The following is an 18,585-nucleotide window of genomic DNA, read 5'->3' on the forward strand; positions in this document are numbered from 1 at the left end:
CAAGCCCACTCGCTTCTCTTCACACTTTGAATCGGGGCATTGGCCTGCGTATGAATTCTAATCCGCCCGTTGTTCTGTCTTATCGAGCTAACATTTGTGGCCAGGTCGCGTCTGAAAAAGAGCTGTATAGCTCAGTGGGCCTTATCTGGTAAAATGAAATAAAAAGTTAATGTGTTTTTTTGTATAGTTTTATTTGACTATAATCATAAAATATTCATATAACAATGGATGCGCATGGCTTAAACCCAGCTGATGGTGGTGATGGCAATTGCACCCAACCGATTACTTTCGTGAAATCAACAACGGAGATGTGGTGGTGCCGATGAGGATTGCGCTGAACAGGTGATATGCATGAAACAGGCGGCGTTGCCGGCGGTCGGCGATGATTGAGATGACTGCACGAACGACGAGACAGCTGTCAAGTGCAACAGTCGCGTACAATGAGCGTATCGGTCTCGGGGTCGCGCGTTAGGGTGCGCGAGCAATGCCACTTTCACTCGCGATGAGCAGAATGAGACACGCGGCTGCATTATTGTTGTCACCCACAATAGCTCAGAATAGCAGCCGCATTGTCACACGTAGAGACACAGAGAGAGAGAATCACTCAGATGCTCTGAACGGAAACTAACGTGGCCGAGAACGCACGCAAACCACTGCCCCGCCACTCTCCAGCCGCTTGCGAGAGGCCTCGTGCAACGTTTCACAGAGACTTTCGTGTCCATTCAGAGAATGAAAGTCCCCACCCCTCCACCCCACGCCCTCGCTTCCCAAATAGGGCAGCTTGTTTACACCACCGATTTTGAACAAAGGCGGTGGTCACCGCTTTCAGACGCGCTTCTCTGCGGCCGTCTGGAACGCTCTTCCTTCCGATATCAGGAAGCAACTGGGAGCTATGCATTTGTAAATCTACATCGAAGCGTAATTTCTTTAGAACTGCTTTTAGTGTGTAGTTTGTCGTCCTTCCTCCACACCTCCGACTAACACGGTTGGCTATGTACGGTGCAAAAGAAGTTCAATATACATATATTTATACGGAGACAAAGTACTCTGCGCTCCCCTGCCCAAACCTCCGTTGCGGAACAACCCACACTCTGCAGACGAGGGGGGGCAACATTCAACATCGCTATCTCCTGGTCACACCTGGCGGCCCGCATGCCTTACGAAACTAAAACCATTAAACTTTCAACATATATTTATTTACGAAGTAAGGTCCACTGAGCTATATAGTTATTTTTCAGAAGCGAACTGGCCGCAAGTGATAGCCCAGCGAAGTGGAGCATCATGTCAACAACTCTAGACGCACGTTTCTAAATGTGGAGGGAAAAACCAGAGGGACCAGGATAAAAATTCACGCAACCACGGGACGAGAGACACGCAAACTCCAAATATACAGCAGCAGCAGGTGTCAGGGTCGGGATCGAAGCCACGACCTCCTGTATACCGGGCGAGGTAGTTAACATCTCCTCGCCACCGTGATGATGATGAGAGTGAGACACGCAAACTCCAAATACACAGCAGCAGGCGTCAGGGTCGGGATCGAAGCCACGACCTCCTGTATACCGGGGGAGGTAGTTAACATCTCCTCGCCACCGTGATGATGATGAGAGTGAGACACGCAAACTCCAAATATACAGCAGCAGGCGTCAGGGTCGGGATCGAAGCCACGACCTCCTGTATACCGGGCGAGGTAGTTCACATCTCATAGCCACCGTGTTGACAAACACCTGGCATTAAACCGGAGCGGCCACTCATCCAAGGACGAATCGGGCTCAGATGTGGATTCGCTTCCGAGATCCGACAAGATCGGGCGCGGTCAGCGTCGTTCACGGGGTCGTAGGTCACGAATTTAATACGTAGGTAAATTGGAATTCTCGCATTAAAATAAAGTAGACTAGCGAATAGTAGACATGACGACAATTTGAGATCAAATGTGACCTTGCTCACAACAGCCCTGTCATTCTGACAACAACAAAAGCAGAAAGTGTGCTGCAAAACACTGCACGCCGAGGGAACCAAATCCCGTCGGATCTCGGAAGCCAAGCGGTTTGAGCCTTCGGCGGGCAGGGCTGCAGGGAGACTCGAACATTTCATTCCTTGCACCAGAGCCAAGCCAAGAACGCAACGCCCACTGCCATCGGCGACGTCGGTTGCCCAACATCGGTGGTGCCGAAGTGAAAGCCACAAACATCGCCGAGTTAATGACCGCGAGCAATATAACCCCAACTCCGTGATGCTCACGCCACTCGTTCCAGGCCACTGCGTTCCTCTCGCCACTTTATTACCACACCGAGTCAAGCCGAGGACTCTCAGTCCTTATGCACGGATGTCTGTTGAAATTCTTTCGCAGCGTACGTAGGCCAACCGTGCTGATCGCGGGTGCGGGGTAAGGACAACAGAGGTTAGCCGCACGGCTAACATCAGTGACGACTGCGATTCGTGAACCGCTCGGTGCTCGCAGCGCCGTTGCGTCGCTCATCCCAACCATCCGGAATGGCAGGCACGGTCAACTCGCGAGATCTCGGAAGAGAAGGGGACGACGACGTGGATGGGGTTGATCACCGTGCATGACAGCGGTCGTTTTGAGGTTTTGGGTCTACGTGGTGGGTAACCGTGCCGTGCGTCCTTCCACGTTCTATCACCGACTTCACGAACCCGCGCTGACCACGCTGCGTATGTATGTCTGTATGTTGAACTTCTTACGCACCGTACGTAGCCAACCGTGCTGAGCGGGGATGCGCGGGGCGAGTTAGAGTCAAAGAAACCTCACAGCTCACACGGCGTGAGCAGGCTCTCGCCCAGTCGTCCATTGGCAAAGGGTTGTCGGGGACACTAATTATAACATTCATCCACAGTTGGTCTCCATTGGCCACCCAGGGCCTCTCCTCCAAACCAGACACAAAGAGGATCCTCCACTTTCTTGTTCTGCCCCTTCGTAGAACCTCCCCGACGCGCCCTCCCCTCGTTACATTCCCAGCGCATGACCTCCCCTCGCCTCTTGATCACCACCTGCAACAATCATCCACTCGTCATTCGGGATTACACAAACACTTTGGCGATGCTGCTGCGGCTGCGGCTGCGTTGGCAGTGTGGTGTCTAAACACAATTGACAAACAACAATAAACTCACATCATGTGTCGATAGCTACTGTGGCCCTAAAAGTAAATATATATAATAGCAAAGAGATAGATAGGCCAGAGAGAGCGATGCAGTGGATACATAATAGATAAATCTGGCCTCTCTATATCTCTGTGCTATGAAGAAGGTCTATTGCCCCAAACGTCGTCTTTTATGTATAGTTTTTCTCCACAGCCACATTGTGATATTGAGGGACGTGCTGAGCGTACGGAGTGCTTTAGTTTCATCCAGAACAGGTCCGGAGGGGCTGCTTCTGGAATTGTATCGGCACGTCTCGACCATCTCGCCAAATTTCATCCCCGTGCTCCTTGCCGTATCATCGGATTCTCGGAATCACGTCCAATGATTCTGGAGAGAGGCTGTGTGCCTCGCAGCGCCGTACGCCGATAAGATCCAGACTCTAAGCCAGCCCCCCCTGGGGCAGCGTTCTGGGAAACATCGAGAAAGCAACGAAGTCCTTCCCCGCCTTCACATAACCAGCACTGCCGCCCTGTGTGGTGAACGTGTGGCCACATCACTCCCCCACGCCGCTTCTCTCCCCACCACCGCACAGGTGTGGTGAGTCGCGCTCATCCAGCAGTGGATTGAAACCCAGCGCCCGTAGTAACCACACGCGCGCGCGCGATGAATGCGACCCGCCCGGCGCATAGGACACGAAGTGGGTGACCCCCTCTGGGTAATTCTGTGCAGCGACGATCCCGCCGCAGATGTGAAGGCGCCGTCGATAATCCGCGATCCGTGCCTTACCCCAAACGCAGGGTCAGAGACGCTCGCAAAGTTGTGCTGAAGTCAACGCCTGTATAATTAGTCCCCCCCCCCACCACGCGCGCTTTGCTCAGCGACTTTTAAGGGAGGAGGACGACTTATCGATTGAACGACAGGGACACGCGCACGTACGACGCGCACGCGCGCACACGCACACACACGTGAACATACACGCGCACGCGCGCGTAAACATACACGCGCACACGGAATGTTCGGGACACATCCCTGCCTCTCGCATCGCCCCACACATTCCCACCATCCATCTCCCAGCGCAACTCATCGACCCACATACCCTCATCAGCCGCCTCATCATCTCTGTTACACCCCCCACCACCCACCCAACCACCGTCCAACACACTCCTAAACCCCTCAACTAAAAACGTATCTCTCCTTCCTAGCCAAGAATAAACCAAGAACTTAACACCACCATCAACAGCACGCACGCACTCACTCACCCACCTCCCATTCCATCCACCACCTCCTCCTCCTCCATCCCCTCCTGGTGTCCCCCTCCTCTCTCGCCCTTCTCCTGGTGTTCCCTCCCCCCTCGCCAGCACCGCCTTGATCCCAACAGCGCGTGTCCTGTGGGCTTGTGGGGTTTGGGGGCTTTATATTCCACTTCGGGCTCGAGGCAAAGCTTAGACTCTGCGTGGCCACCCCGCCTGCCGACTCTCCCCTCGTCTCTCCTCTGCCGTCCCAGGTGAGAGACAATGAGGCGAGAGCACGAGAGATGCTGGGGAGAGAGGATGAGAGATGCATGAGAGGGAGGATGAGAAATGCAGAGGAGAGAGAATGAGAGATGCATGGGAGAGAGGATGAGAAATGCTGAGGAGAGAGAATGGGAGAGATAGCAGGGGAGAGAGTGAACGGGAGCGAAGAGAGTGGTGAGAGGAAATGAGAGATTGTAAAATTGGGAGACATTTACAAGCGATAATTACAAATACATTATGGGCAACATGGGATGAGACTGAGAGGCTCAGAGAAGTAGCCGAGAGGATGACGGAGAGAATGAGAGAGAAAGAAAGAGGATGAAAGCGACAATGGAAGGTGCGTATAAGAGGCGATTAAAGCGAATCAGAGTGAGAAAACCACAAAGATGGTACATTGAGACAGACGGAGAGGCAGACGAGAGAATGACAGAGAAAATGAGACGCAGAAAATGGGAGACACACACAAGAGAATGAATAACAGAGAGAATGAAAATGACGGTGTCGATAAGATAGACACGGATAACGAGAGACAGATGACAGGGAATGAGTGACAGGGTAGAATGAGAGACAGGCGAGAGGATGAATGGGAGAGTGCAGACGGAGAGACGCAGTGTGAGACAGGGCTAAGAGGAAATGAAAAAGAGGATGATTGAGAAAGCAGAGTGAGACAAAGGGCGGACAAGTGAAAGACAGATGGACAGGCACGCCGGTGTGTGTTGCACGCATATCACGCGTCACAGCATCTCACATGCGTTGAATCTATAAAAAAAATAGTTAATAACATTCGTCGGCAGCAGTCCCTTCGGGGTTCGCGGACGACGTCCATCAGGTTTGGTGTTTGGCTCTGGAGGTGACCGAGGAGTCCCGATTCTGGATCCGCAGATCTCTGGGCGCCACGCAGTCCCAGGCGGAAGTGGCGATCCGCAGTGCCGTGAAAGGACAACAAAATAATGATGGCCTTTCGTGATTTTAAATAATGATTTGTGTGCTGTGAGAAAGAAGGGTCATTGTCCGAAACGTCGCCTATTATTTCGGTTTCATTATTTTCCGTTGAAGGCCGCGGTATTATGGCCGAGTGTTGAGCGACTGTTTTGTTGCTAACTGTGATCGTGCCCCACCGCCAACGAAGCATCGGCAAATGGTTTGTTTATCGGCGTGGTGTCTGCTCGGTCTAAGACAGCGGTCGGAAACCCGCGGTGCCGGAGTCTAATGCGGCTCTTTACAAACTGCATCGTGACCGTTTTTGTATTCTTATTAAGGACAATCGCCGTCTCGTATTTACGCGTGCATTGCGCCTCTTGAAATATTGGGAGTTTATTTTTTTCAAACTACCGAATGTTTTTGTTTGGCGGTTTGCCTACCCCAGGGCTAAGGCGCGCGCATCCGGAAGGGACCTTCGCTAAGAGGCGACGCGTCTCTGTCGGGCGCGTTTTGTCGCGGGGCATGCCCGTGCGATGTGTTTGTTTGTTGTTGTTGTTGTTATTCCTGCGCTCGTGCAGTAGCGGAGCTTCAGACGCAGATCTTGGGACGGGTTACTCCCAATAACCATCGTGATCGGTAGCTGCTGAGGGGTGCATCGATTACAGCAGTTGCCAAACCAGCGAGTTGGCTGTGTTAAGGATAATCTCGTCTCTGCCACTGGGATGTGGAATTATGATGATATCTATCACATAATCGGCAGATCGTATGTTAAGTGATATCATCATAATCTATTAAATGGAATCGTAATAATAAAATGCATATATTATCATTATATCGGTCTTCATCAATTGTATGATCAGCTAAGTCTAATCCTCATCACCATGAATTAACTATTAGAATCATCATATACATATCTGCATCATTGTCTATTAAATGCAATCATCATCAAGTATCTATAAGCATCGCGATCAATTATACACAACCGTAGCACGAAAATAATCACCATCTAATCATATGCAGTCGTCGTCATCATCATCATCACAACCACCTCAGCGAGGAGGCCACCAATTAGTCGTAAAGCCTTCAGTGACCGTGTTAAGTTTAATTTTAGCTCGGCCACATGTGGAATTTCGACGCGGCTCAACAGATCCGATAACGAAATCAGGCACCTCCCGGCAATTGGAAGATCGCGAGGCATCCTTGAAGCGAAATGTTTAAAGTTTACCAGCGGCCCCGTAAAAAAACATTCACTCAGAAGTTTGGCTCCAAGACGATTCACCCCGAATGCACCCGGATCTCGACGGATCTCGGTGGCTAAGCAAGCATTGGAGCCCGGATAATCGTTGGATGGGAGACTTCCTGCGAATACTTTGGATGTTGTGGGCTTGTGCCGTGAGGAGGCCAGAAGATGGCATTCTTAGCAGTGGAACCTTGAATGCATCCGTGCATAGATTTCGTATGCCCGGTGGGTTGTATCCAGTTCCCTTCCACACGAATCCAAGTACTGTATCTCAGTGTGGCAGAAAAATAATATTGAGACTCGGGCTTCCTGAGCACTAGTATTAATATAACCCGAAATGTACGACTAATAGTGGCAAGTATCAGTAATATTTGTATACATTTTTACTGTATTATTTACAATACGTGTAATGGCATAATTAGTATTGCTGTTGAAAGTGATGTTACTGCTGTTGAAATAGATTTTGCTTCAGTTGAAAGTGATGTTACTGCAGTTGCAAGCGACATTACTGCGGTTGAAATATGATATTCCTGCAGTTAACGTTGATATTACTGCAGTTGAAAGTGATGCTACTTCAGTTGACCGCGATATCACCGTTTTTCTCACCCGATATTTTCCGGAACGCCTCTAGGCCGGTGCAGGGAATATCGGCGTAAGGCACTACCACGAGAGTACAAGGAATGCATACCCCCCCTCGCCCCATAACAATCACACATTACCGTGGCCCCGTATTGCTACAGCCTTACGAACAGGCTAAGGACAAAGTTTTTGCGTGGATGTGGCGTGGCCAAAATCATTCGCCGCGAGACAGCGCGTCCACACCGTTGTGGCGGCTGAAATGAAGCGGTGGATATCCCTGCGGGTGATGTCGGTGGTTGACCCGAAGCACGTCGCTCGCGATGGCCGCAGCACCTCGGGGTGAACGGAGGACGCGTGGGGATGAAGGCCGAGACGCGCAACCAGCGCCAAGACGCATGCCTCTGAGATTTTAATTATAGCTCTCATTTATTCTATCTCCAAACAAGGCAGGGGCGAGGGGCTGGGGCAGTTGGGGGGGGGCGGTGATGCGATAAAGGGGTGGGGTGGGTGGTGTGGAATTCGCTGCGATGGTGCATGTAAGAGTGTGTGTTGTGTGTGTGTGTCCGTCAGGTTGGGGAGCGGTAGTGCAGTGGTTAGCGCGCTGCGCAGCGAAGCCGGCGACCCGAGTTTGATTCCCGCTCACGGTCGACACCAGTGACGATTATCTGAACCGGTCCTGAGCCTCCCCCAGGTCTACTCAGCCTCAAATGAGTACCTTGTGCGGTGTGTAAACATCGGCACTGGAGAGACAAAGACGGCCGGGCGTGGTGCTGGCCACCCACCCCCTCGTATGCCGTGCCGGCCTTCATAGGTGCTCACATAACAGCACTTGCCCCAACAGTCTGTTACGACTATACGGGGGATCTTTGTCTTCGTATGGTTTATGTTAGAGGGGTGATGGGGGTCACGGGTCACGGGGAGGAGAGGGAGCGATGAGGGGGGTGTGTGGTTATAGGGGTGAGATTTTGGGACGTGGGGAGGGGTGGGGGTCAAAAGGGTCTGAGAATATTATTTTTCGAGTGCTGGTTACGAAGACAATGGCACGAGAGGCAATTATTCCCCAAATCATACGAATAATTAATTGACTCTCGACTCTGATAATGGTATCAGGTCACACCATAACCATGATTTTCCCTGATCATGAACCATGGTCTATCCACCAATGGACGAAGCCCTCCCCAAAAAATTGGCACCATTCCTCACTGTCCTGTAATGCTGGAACCATCCATCTCTTGCTTGCACGATGAGTTGATCTGAAAAACTCTGAAATCCATACGCCAATCTCATCACAACCTGCAGTATTTTACACCCGATGTCAAATCACTCAGCACTCTCGCTCATGTCCTACTCATTGCTGACCGCGCTTAGACTCACAATAAATCTCAGACCATTTTATCGGCAACTTGCCAAATACGAAAATATAAACTGCTTGAGCCAGGCCCTATTTAAAAAAAATGCCTGCAAGTTGGGAGTGACGATAACAATTAGCTGGGGATCAAAGTAGATTGACAGCACAACCTGGCTGGCAGGCACAGCCAAAAGTGTCACAAGTCCATACTTGGCATATGCTGGCGTGTGCATGTGTGTGTGTGTGCGCGGTCGTGCGTGTGTGTATATATACACTCCGTATGTCACTGCTTGCGAAGGATTCTTCGGTTCGCGCGTGGCAGAAGGTTCAAGAGAACTAAATAAGGTGGAAGGGAATGGCAAGCATTCGACCCGTCGGCGGTCCTACATTGAACTGGCACAGATGAACTGCTCCAGTTGAACTGACACAGATGAACTGCTCCAGTTGAACTGACACAGATGAACTGCTCCAGTTGAACTGTCACAGATGAACTGCTCCAGTTGAACTGACACAGATGAACTGCTCCAGTTGAACTGGCACAGATGAACTGCTCCAGTTGAACTGGCACAGATGAACTGCTCCAGTTGAACTGACACAGATGAACTGCTCCAGTTGAACTGGCACAGATGAACTGCTCCAGTTGAACTGGCACAGATGAACTGCTCCAGTTGAACTGACACAGATGAACTGCTCCAGTTGAACTGGCACAGATGAACTGCTCCAGTTGAACTGGCACAGATGAACTGCTCCAGTTGAACTGGCACAGATGAACTGCTCCAGTTGAACTGGCACAGATGAACTGCTCCAGTTGAACTGTCACAGATGAACTGCTCCAGTTGAACTGGCACAGATGACACTGCTCCAGTTGAACTGTCACAGATGAAATGCTCCAACTGAACTGGCACAGATGCGGCGAAGCGCGCATCACTTTCGACGGATGTCCCACGGCGCAGCTCCCGTTCATTGTTGTGACGAACACGGGTTGATAAAGATGAAGTCACGCACTTGATAATCTTACAAGCGGTTTGCCCTACCAACTGTTGGTGTGGGAAGGCCTTGCATATACCACGCCATGGTGGGTCGCGGGCGATTGTGTGAAAACTTCAAATCTAGGATTGTGTGATCGTTTCAAGCATACTCTGCCCTGCTCGTCACTGTGACGGGGAGTCTAAATCAGGATCCCGAGTTCAGAGCCCCAATAAGATGTAACAAAAACTAAAACATTCATACCATTTTTTGGAACATTCCCAATTTAAAGAAACAAACATGAAAACATTTCAAACACTTGCACTTAATAAAACGCTAAATCAAGGCACAGTATATACAAACAATCATCGGCAGCGGCCATGCTCTCGCCACTGGCGGATGAGATTCTCCCCATGCCAATCGCCACCCCACGTGGTTCAGCGACGCCGCAGTCCATCTGACTCCCGCGTGCGCCGCTCACCGCATCGTTCCGTGCTCATCATCGGAGGTGCGGGGGAAGGACAACAAACGAAACGCAAAGTACACCATTGGAACCTAATTTGCCAGTAAAAATATGATAATTCGTTTTTTACCCTTCTATCTGGCAACAAAACTGACGCCTTTTGGCGTCATCTGGTCCAACCCATGTGAGACTAGGCTCTAAGGAGACTAGGCTCTAAGGAAAGCTGTCTTGGGTGTGGACCAATCAACTTCAAGGACAGCGCATATATTATCAGAGTTATGTTTTTTTGTTTGCATTATGACTGCAGGTATTGTGGTCTATGTAAACATGACTCCTTGTAAAAAAGGTGTCAGTTTTGTTGCCAGATAGAACGGTAAAAAACCAATTATCTAAACGCAAAGTAGTTTTATAGACGTCAGTTTAGCGATCCCTCCATTGACTGCTATTCCGCTACCGGTCTCATCAATCGCCCGCCGCGATGCCTTCCAGCCAAGTCACGTGCCCTTGCCCCAAGTCCACTTCACCTTTCTTGAAAGTCACTGCGATGTCTTTGCGTTTGAGTGTCTTCCCTGGATCCCGTGTGCTCATCTTTCCGTCTCCAGCGTTAATTCCGAGAAGTTTAAAACCGCCATCAGAAAGTGTCGAAGGACATTGTGTCTGCAGGCTTACAGATAGGGAAAGAATGAGATCAGCTCGGTGTTGGGTCCACGTTAAACATAGCTTGATAAGGTACACTGCATATCTGGAATGCATGAAGATGTATTAAAATAGCTAGTTAGGGTGTGCGATAGTGTACAACGGAATATGGAATTACGTCGGAAAGCATCTAAATATAGACGATTGTTTCCACGCTGCACAGAAAAGGCAACGGGACTAGATTAGCTCGTGTCGACTGTTAGGCGACCAGGGAAATCATCATCATCAAATTGCACATTTAATGACAGGTTAAGTTACACATTTAAGGGAGATCTTTTGGACCGTTCGGGCTTCTTTAGAAGAGACCGTTCAAATAAAAACCCAACTTAAATTTCGATTTAAAGCTTTCGTGACTGCAGGGATTTATCTTCTTGGTTCTTTCGGTAAAAAATAATAATACAAAATATGTTTTATTTTTATTATTTTATTATTTCCCTTCTACGTGACTTTACCGAAAGAACCAAGAAGAAAAAAACCCCACTGTCATATGTTCCTGGCCTGGATGGGCCCACTGGCTTGCTGTGCACCGCCCTACGAACTCGGCGACACCGAGTTCGAACCCCGGCCCTGGCCAAATGTGAGCCGTGAGAGTTATATCCGAACCGGTCCTTGGTCCCGCATCATCATCATCATCGTCGTCGTCGTCAACACCAACCCGCACTGACCAGAATGGTGAAGTATGGTCAAACAAACATGGAATGCGGACGGCCTTACTGCAGCAGTGGATTGATAAAGGTGCTGCAGAGAGATACGCCGATATAGCTGCTTGGTAGCAAGGGAACGCATCGCGCTACTCAGCCTGCTGAGCTGTGCAAAGCAGGGAGTAGGAGTTGACGAGAGCGTTCGTAAGAGCAATGCTCCGCTGGTCTTGTGGTGTAGCACAAGAGGGCAGTCGTTGTCTAATTGCTTCGTGCATACGCCGACGACATCGAGGGTTTTAGCAGCACGGCCGTGAGAGGCACTCTCTTGATAGAGCTCGGGTTATCAGTTCGAACGATCGAAGATCAGTTCGGTTGATCGACATCGACACAGAACCGTGCGAATACGTCCGCCACCTACTTGCCGCGCTGCCGTCCGTCGGACTCCCGTGAGAGATGTGTCATAAAACGCTGCTGTTCACGTTGTGTATGTGTGCGTGCCATGAGGTTGATGTGGCTAAACGGCGGTCGGATAGGGCTGTTGCAAGAGATGCGTACTGCTCCCGAGCACCTTTTATGGCGAGAGTGAACCAGTTGCTGCCGGCCTCATGCACCGACGAAAATCGTTATCGCCTCCTTGTTTGGAGCATCCCTTAGATTGACTCAGACTCAACAAAATGTTGATATTTTTTTTGGTGACACGCGGTCAGCTACAACAACAACAACGCGATTGAATGTGGAGGAGAATAGGGGTCAAGCAAATGTGGGGCTGGTCACCCCCGCATCAGCATTAATATGCGCTCGCAAACACGATTCGCGTTGACTGCGTTCGCGCGCTTAAAAATACACATCTGGGTCAACCGAAGGAGCCCCGCGGGGAGAGATGTTGGTGGTTACGTCCCGACATCGCTGTGCGGCGACTTCACGTTCTACATTTGCGATGCGCGCGGCTGTTATTGTCGCTGCTATATATATAACGCGATGCATAGAGGGAGCGTCCGTGTCAGCCCGATTTCTTCTGACCAGCTCCCCCTTATTCGCTCAGTGTATAAATACAACTGAGCAATGGGGGACAAGTCTTGCTAGACAGGGATTAATTTTGGAGTTTGGGGAGGATGGTGGTGGTGGGGGGGTGAGAGGAATGATGCCTCGCCCGGACCCGCGGTCCATCCCCCTACACCTGTCACAATCCCTCCCCTCGCCCACCACGCTCTCCGCTTTCCACAGTGGAACCAGCAGCGCCGTCGACTGACGTCGTTTCAGATCAAGGGAGGGGCGCGGGATGGTGGGGAGGGTCGGAGGGAGGGGGGGAGACATGCTTGGGGCGGGCACGGCAGAGCGCGCGTTGAAGGTAACCTCGTAGACGAAGGTTCGACGGAATGTGTGACGGACACTGCGTTTTGTCTTTCGTGCATTCTGCTCCCGCTGCCCGGCCGCATTTGGCAAAGGCGGAAACGAGGCCCATCGTCGCGTGGCCGCGCTCATTGCAAGCCGAAGGCCGCCACTTGTGTTCAACATCGTGCCAACTTTGTTTTCCACTTGACTATAAGAATGTGCAATGGATGGCTGATCCTTCAAAGGGGGGGGTCTGGGGGAGGGAGTGGCTCAACCAATCTGATGCTACGGTGATCGTTCAGTGAGGTGAGGGGGGGAGTGGGGGGAGGTAGCGGCGGGGGGGGGGGGGGCTTAGCTCCCCTGATTTTACGCGGCTGAGTTGAACTACGGCAGCCCAGGTCGGGGTTGGGCCGGGTCAGCCTCGCATTGGAGTTTCGCGAGGATTGCCGTTTGAGGATGAAACGAGATGCCATGTGGAGTTGGGGGGATGGTGGTGAGGGGGGTGAGTTTGAGGATCTGCACGGGTAGGGAGGGGAGGGTGTAGTGAAATCCGATCTCTCGTGCACAGCTGCAATTTCACCCCCACCCCCCAACGCGTCAAAACGTCGGCCTTCCCCGCACGCACCTGTCCATGGTGCCCGCTCCGTCTCGTCAACTTTGCGGGCCCTGATTGATGCCCCGGGTGGGTGTCTGGGCGCCGTGCGAATCGTCACAGCGTCGCGCCGCGTGCAGCCGCGTCCGCTAAAATAACCCGGAGATGTGGAGGGCGCGAAGCGGGGAGAATGCGGCGACGGGGAGTCGAGGGGGTGATCAGTGCGTGCCTCCAGCGATCTGGCCATCCCAGGCAGAATCATCAGAATCTTTATTTGGACTGGAGAAATCCGATGAGCTACAAAGTTTTTTTTTAAACAAATGTCCAGTTAGGGCGGATCAGAAAGTTAGAGCAACAAACAATATTTAAAAAAACACGATAGGAAGGGCAAAGTATGGAAAAGGTAAGCAAATAACAAAAAAACTATACTATTATTTTTTATTTAGCAGGTAAAGCCCACTGAGCTATTAAGCTTCTATTTCTGCAGCGGCCTGGCCACAAATTCCCGGAGAAAAATCACGCGTGCTATGGTACAACACTTCCAGGTCGGCGCTGGATGAGTCACACACTGCCACCTCCTGTCCGCCTTTGTATCTCTTAAAGGCGATCGCGGTGATAATAATGATGATGGTATTCGTGACAATTGGGCATGACTCGCTGTGCGGTCCCACACGGCAAACGCTGTCCGTCTTGTAACATTATCCGACAAGCGCGTGTCCCAATGACAGCTTTCGCAAGGACAGGTCGCGCCGTGTGTGTGCGGGGGGTGGGGGGCCCTTCCTCCTTTTATTGACCCCGACCTGAATGACTTCCCAGAATAGGCCCTAATAAATAAACCTCAAATATCACTCGCGCAGGTATTCAGCCGTGGCGACCGACCGGTCGACCGCTTGCGGCATCGTGCGGTTTCATCTTTCTCTGGACGTCATTATCCATACTCGCTGTTTGCCGCAGCGAGGCTTCGAGCAATTGTGCGTGGGGACTTTACGAAAATATATATTTTATAAGTGAGAATGCTGCCCGCAAAGTCTCCCAGTTGTCTCCAGGAATTCTGCGGACAAACTGGAGGCCGTGCAATTTGCTCGTACATAACGGTTGTTGTTTTTTTGTTGGGTTAGATCGCGTAAATATAAACATGTCGTTAAACCCGCCACCACCCGACACAGCCAATTAGTAAGATTTGTGCGGTAAACAAGACGTGCCAGTTGGTCACTACTTCAGCACACTGGCGTGTTGGAGAGTAAACCCACGATAATTATAATTCGAGTACGATGTTTTGCTGCTGATTACAACATTCAACTTGATCAGGTGATATCCAGAATTATATTTACGCGATCTAAACGATCCCTTTATTATGGATACAATTGGTCGCAAAAGCCTATATGTAAAAATCCTATTTACCGTTGCACATTTCGTTAGATGCAATCAAACCTACACGGATTCTCTTGATGCAATATAAGTTATAACTATAGGGACACAGTCTTAACAACGTCAAAATAAATAACGGCCAACTTTGCCGTACGTTTAACTTCTTTCGCACCGCACGTACCCAACCGTGCTAATCGGAGGTGCGGGGGGAATTGACCACAAACGAAACAACATAAAACATTTCAAAAAAAAATCTCGATTGTAAAATGCATTGCTCCAGTAGACGATCCTGACATCCGCATACTGAGCCTAGTTATCTCACGGCGCCGTCTCCTGCTGTGTGCAGCCCCCTCCGTTTGCGTCCCAGTCTGCTCACAGGGCAATCCTGCTCCACAACACGCGTCACGGCGTGCACGTGTCCACGATTAGACGCCGGGGATATCCCGCGTGCCCCGAGCTGGCCCTCGGTGGCTCCACAATCACGTTGTCCAGTGCTGCACCAGTCCAGTGGAGATCAACATGGTGACTCCGTGTTCCCTGAGTCCATCGCGGTGTCTCCGTGTTGCCGTGTCTCTCCGCCTCTGTCCCCGTGTCTCTGTGAACTTATGTTTCTGCATTTACATATCCTTCTATCCCTGTGTGTCCATGTCCCCATGTTTCTGTTTCCCCATTGCTCCATGACCCTGCGATCACCTGGCCATGTCCCTCTGTCTCTGCGTCTCAGTGTCCCCGTGTCCCCATCATCCCATTGTTTCTGTATCTCCGTGTCTTCGTTTCCACGTGTCCCCGTGTCTCCATACATCACCGCGTTCCTGTGTCTCCGCGTCGCCATGTCTCCATTACCAAGTGCAAAACCGGTTCTTTTCCACAGGATGATAAGTGGCTGATGGGCGGTTGTGGGGTCATTGTCGACTAAAATGGGTCGTTACTGTTAACGCGGCCCGTTCTGCCCGCCCACTGCAATGCTAAATGATAGCACGTGCCATCGATACGTCGTGAAATTCACGGCGCTTGTTTTGTTCTGTCTCGCTCGCAGACTCAGCCGCCCACCATGTCCGAGGAGGAAGTTTATGAGGAGGAGGTCGAGTAAGTGCACCACTTTATATTGCAACGCTGCCACTTTCTCACTTCCAAGCAGAGTTTCGAACAATTTTCAGCCATTTGTCAAATCCACGGTTGAACGAGGGCTTCCCCCAAAGCGCGTCGCTCACGTGGGGTCATTTCACCATACTTCACCACTCTGGTCAGCACGGATCGGTGGGGGGAGGCGGAGGCGCAGGGGACACTGGCCACTGATGTTGGTCGTGGTCTGGAAGCGAATTCAGGTCGCCACGTGTAGTTTGTTGTCCTTTCCACGCACCTCCGATGAGCACGGTTGGCTACGTACGGTGCAAAAGAAGTTCAACATGCGCACACTCATTGCGCAGTGGACGAACCATCGACACCGCCGTAGTATAATAAAAACAGCGACAATTTGTTTTATTTCCCCCCCCCCGTAATTTGGTAACGAATCCACTGTGTGTGTGCTACATTCCAGCTTTCTAAGCCCTTCTAGAACTTCTTCAGACGTTTCGTCACTCGCGTGTGAGCTGTGTGTGAGAGCTGTGTGTGTGCAGTGAACATTGTAGCGCAATCAATGACTGTTGGAATATCCACAATTATGACCGGCAGATAAACACGCGCAGCAGATGTGCCTCATAGTTGACACTGAACCCTGCTTTCGATATATTTGATGACTCCCAATCTACACTGCATGGCATTGCTTCCATGTAACATTTCGCATCTATTCCATATCGCTCAGGGCTGAGCGCGTTATTTTATCTTGTTAACTATAAATGCAACTAGTTTATGAACCTAGCACATGTAGGCAATATTTGTATATGTAAAAAAGTAGTGCAGCGACGCATTGTTTAGTGCACTGCTCCATGAATGTGATTATCTGGGTTCGATTCCCAACCATGGCCAACATGAGTCAACGAGAGTTTGATCTGGATCGGTCCCGTGGGTCTCCCAACTTCACCAAGCAGCACTGATCATCGTGGTGACGAATGTTCAAACAAAGCCCCCGGCACCTCACGGTGTGTGGAGGTCTTCATCCAGCAGTGGATCTAAAAAGGCGGGGGGGAAAGGCTGTACATGCACACACGTGTATAATACGTCGTGGTTGTCTCTGATTGTGTGTTCTGTCGTGTGTTTCTGCTTCTTCTCGTTTTGACAGGGAGCAGGAAGGTAATGTCACGGCATCGCAGACGCATGGGCGAGGGAGCGTGGGCACACTCGGTGATACCAGGCTGATGCCGGGCTGATGCCAGGCTGATGCCGGGCTGATGACGGGCTGATGCCAGGGTGCACTGGTCAAACCTGGTCCTCAGACCTTGACCGCGATCGTGTGTACGAATACAACTCTAATAGCTAACAACACCTCCCCTTTGAAACCATGAGGAATCCCAACTGCCTATTGCTAAGGGGTGGAACCGTGCATCGATCTGTCGATTAATCATATGAATAACTGTGTAAGCCCATGAGATGCACACACACACACACACGCGCGCGTTTGTTCCCCCACCTCTCCAGAATCATCACACGCGTGTTCCACCTATTGCACACGCAGACACTAAGACGCACATAGACACACACACGCGCGCGTCTCCCACGCCACGAATCTCGCATATCGGCGTTCGCTCCTCTCCACACGTGGACCACGCGCGCGTGTTGCTTCCACCGACGATGCCGCTCGGAGTCGGGGGGGGGGGGGGCAGCGCGCCACCTGCGGCGTCTGGCGTCGCTTCATCATCGCGCGCGCGTCCCACCACCACCACCACCACCCAACCCCCCGCCGCACGCCACTCGCCGGCATTGCCAGCTTGCTGCGCTGCCCTCCTGTGCACAACATCGCTGCTGCTGGCGCCTGTCGCCTGGCCGTGGCTTATTGGCAGAGAGCGCCTGAGTGTCTCGCTCACCGACTGACTCGCCGTCGCGTTACATTTGCTGAGCTGCGGACGATCGAACTGGGTAACGAGTGGACCTATTGACGTGCCGCTGATCCAACTAATTTGGTGCAATGGTTGGCCAACCCAGCGAATGGCTGGCGGAATGAAATAATCATTTATTTGCTGATCATCCAACAGGCTCCGTGGTGGACTCCCTAACTTGCTGACTGGCAGATTAACTGGGTGGCAGGTGGACTTACTGACGTGTTGAGCCATTGGCTTGGCGGATGGCAGACTGACTGAAATATTTGCTGACATACTGGCCGTTTAAAGGGCCTTCTGACTTGTTAACTCACTCACCTACCCGAGTTGTAGAGGCGCGGCGTGGACCGATTTGCTGACCCCAATCCCTGGCCGATTGCCTCACTGACTGACTGACTGGCTGACTGACTGGCTTGCTGACTGGCTTGCTTCTGGCGGGCTGCTTATCCCCTTTGCTTCCCCCGGGCGCTTCGTAGAGGAAGCTGAAGAGGAGCCAGAGCCGGAGGAGGAGGAGGCGGAGGAGGAGGAGGAGGTGGAGGAAGGTAACAACGGAGATCGTAATGGTGTCTATGAAGACCAAACCTAGCACAGTCGTTTGCATGTCGAAGCGCACAAGCACGTGTGCGTGTGTGTGTGTACTGGTACACACATAAACACACACGTGTGTGTACATGTACGCACACATGTGCTGTGCATGTGCGCAGAATTTCGAAAACACTGTCGGTTCTCTATGGACGATTATATCTCAGTGCAATCTATCTGCAGATATACTTTCTCCATGCGACTCGCGATTCTCCCGTTAACGTTTGACTGGGTGATTTTATCCACGAGCGCACACTGCTTCCTATTTTCCTACT

At 51.3% G+C, this 18,585-nt stretch overlaps 1 long non-coding RNA gene across 1 annotated transcript; it reads left to right on the forward strand.

Moving 5' to 3' along the window:
• Positions 1-4,315: 4,315 nt before the first annotated feature.
• Positions 4,316-18,236, forward strand: LOC133351471 (uncharacterized). Its single transcript, XR_009756182.1, has 3 exons — positions 4,316-4,600; positions 15,793-15,842; positions 16,975-18,236. It is a non-coding gene; the product is annotated as an uncharacterized LOC133351471 (long non-coding RNA).
• The last annotated feature ends 349 nt before the right edge of the window (positions 18,237-18,585 follow it).

This window comes from Lethenteron reissneri, chromosome 37 (genome assembly GCF_015708825.2).
Source record: "Lethenteron reissneri isolate LAM-NWPU_2019-01 chromosome 37, ASM1570882v1, whole genome shotgun sequence".
In the NCBI taxonomy this organism is placed as follows: domain Eukaryota; kingdom Metazoa; phylum Chordata; class Hyperoartia; order Petromyzontiformes; family Petromyzontidae; genus Lethenteron; species Lethenteron reissneri.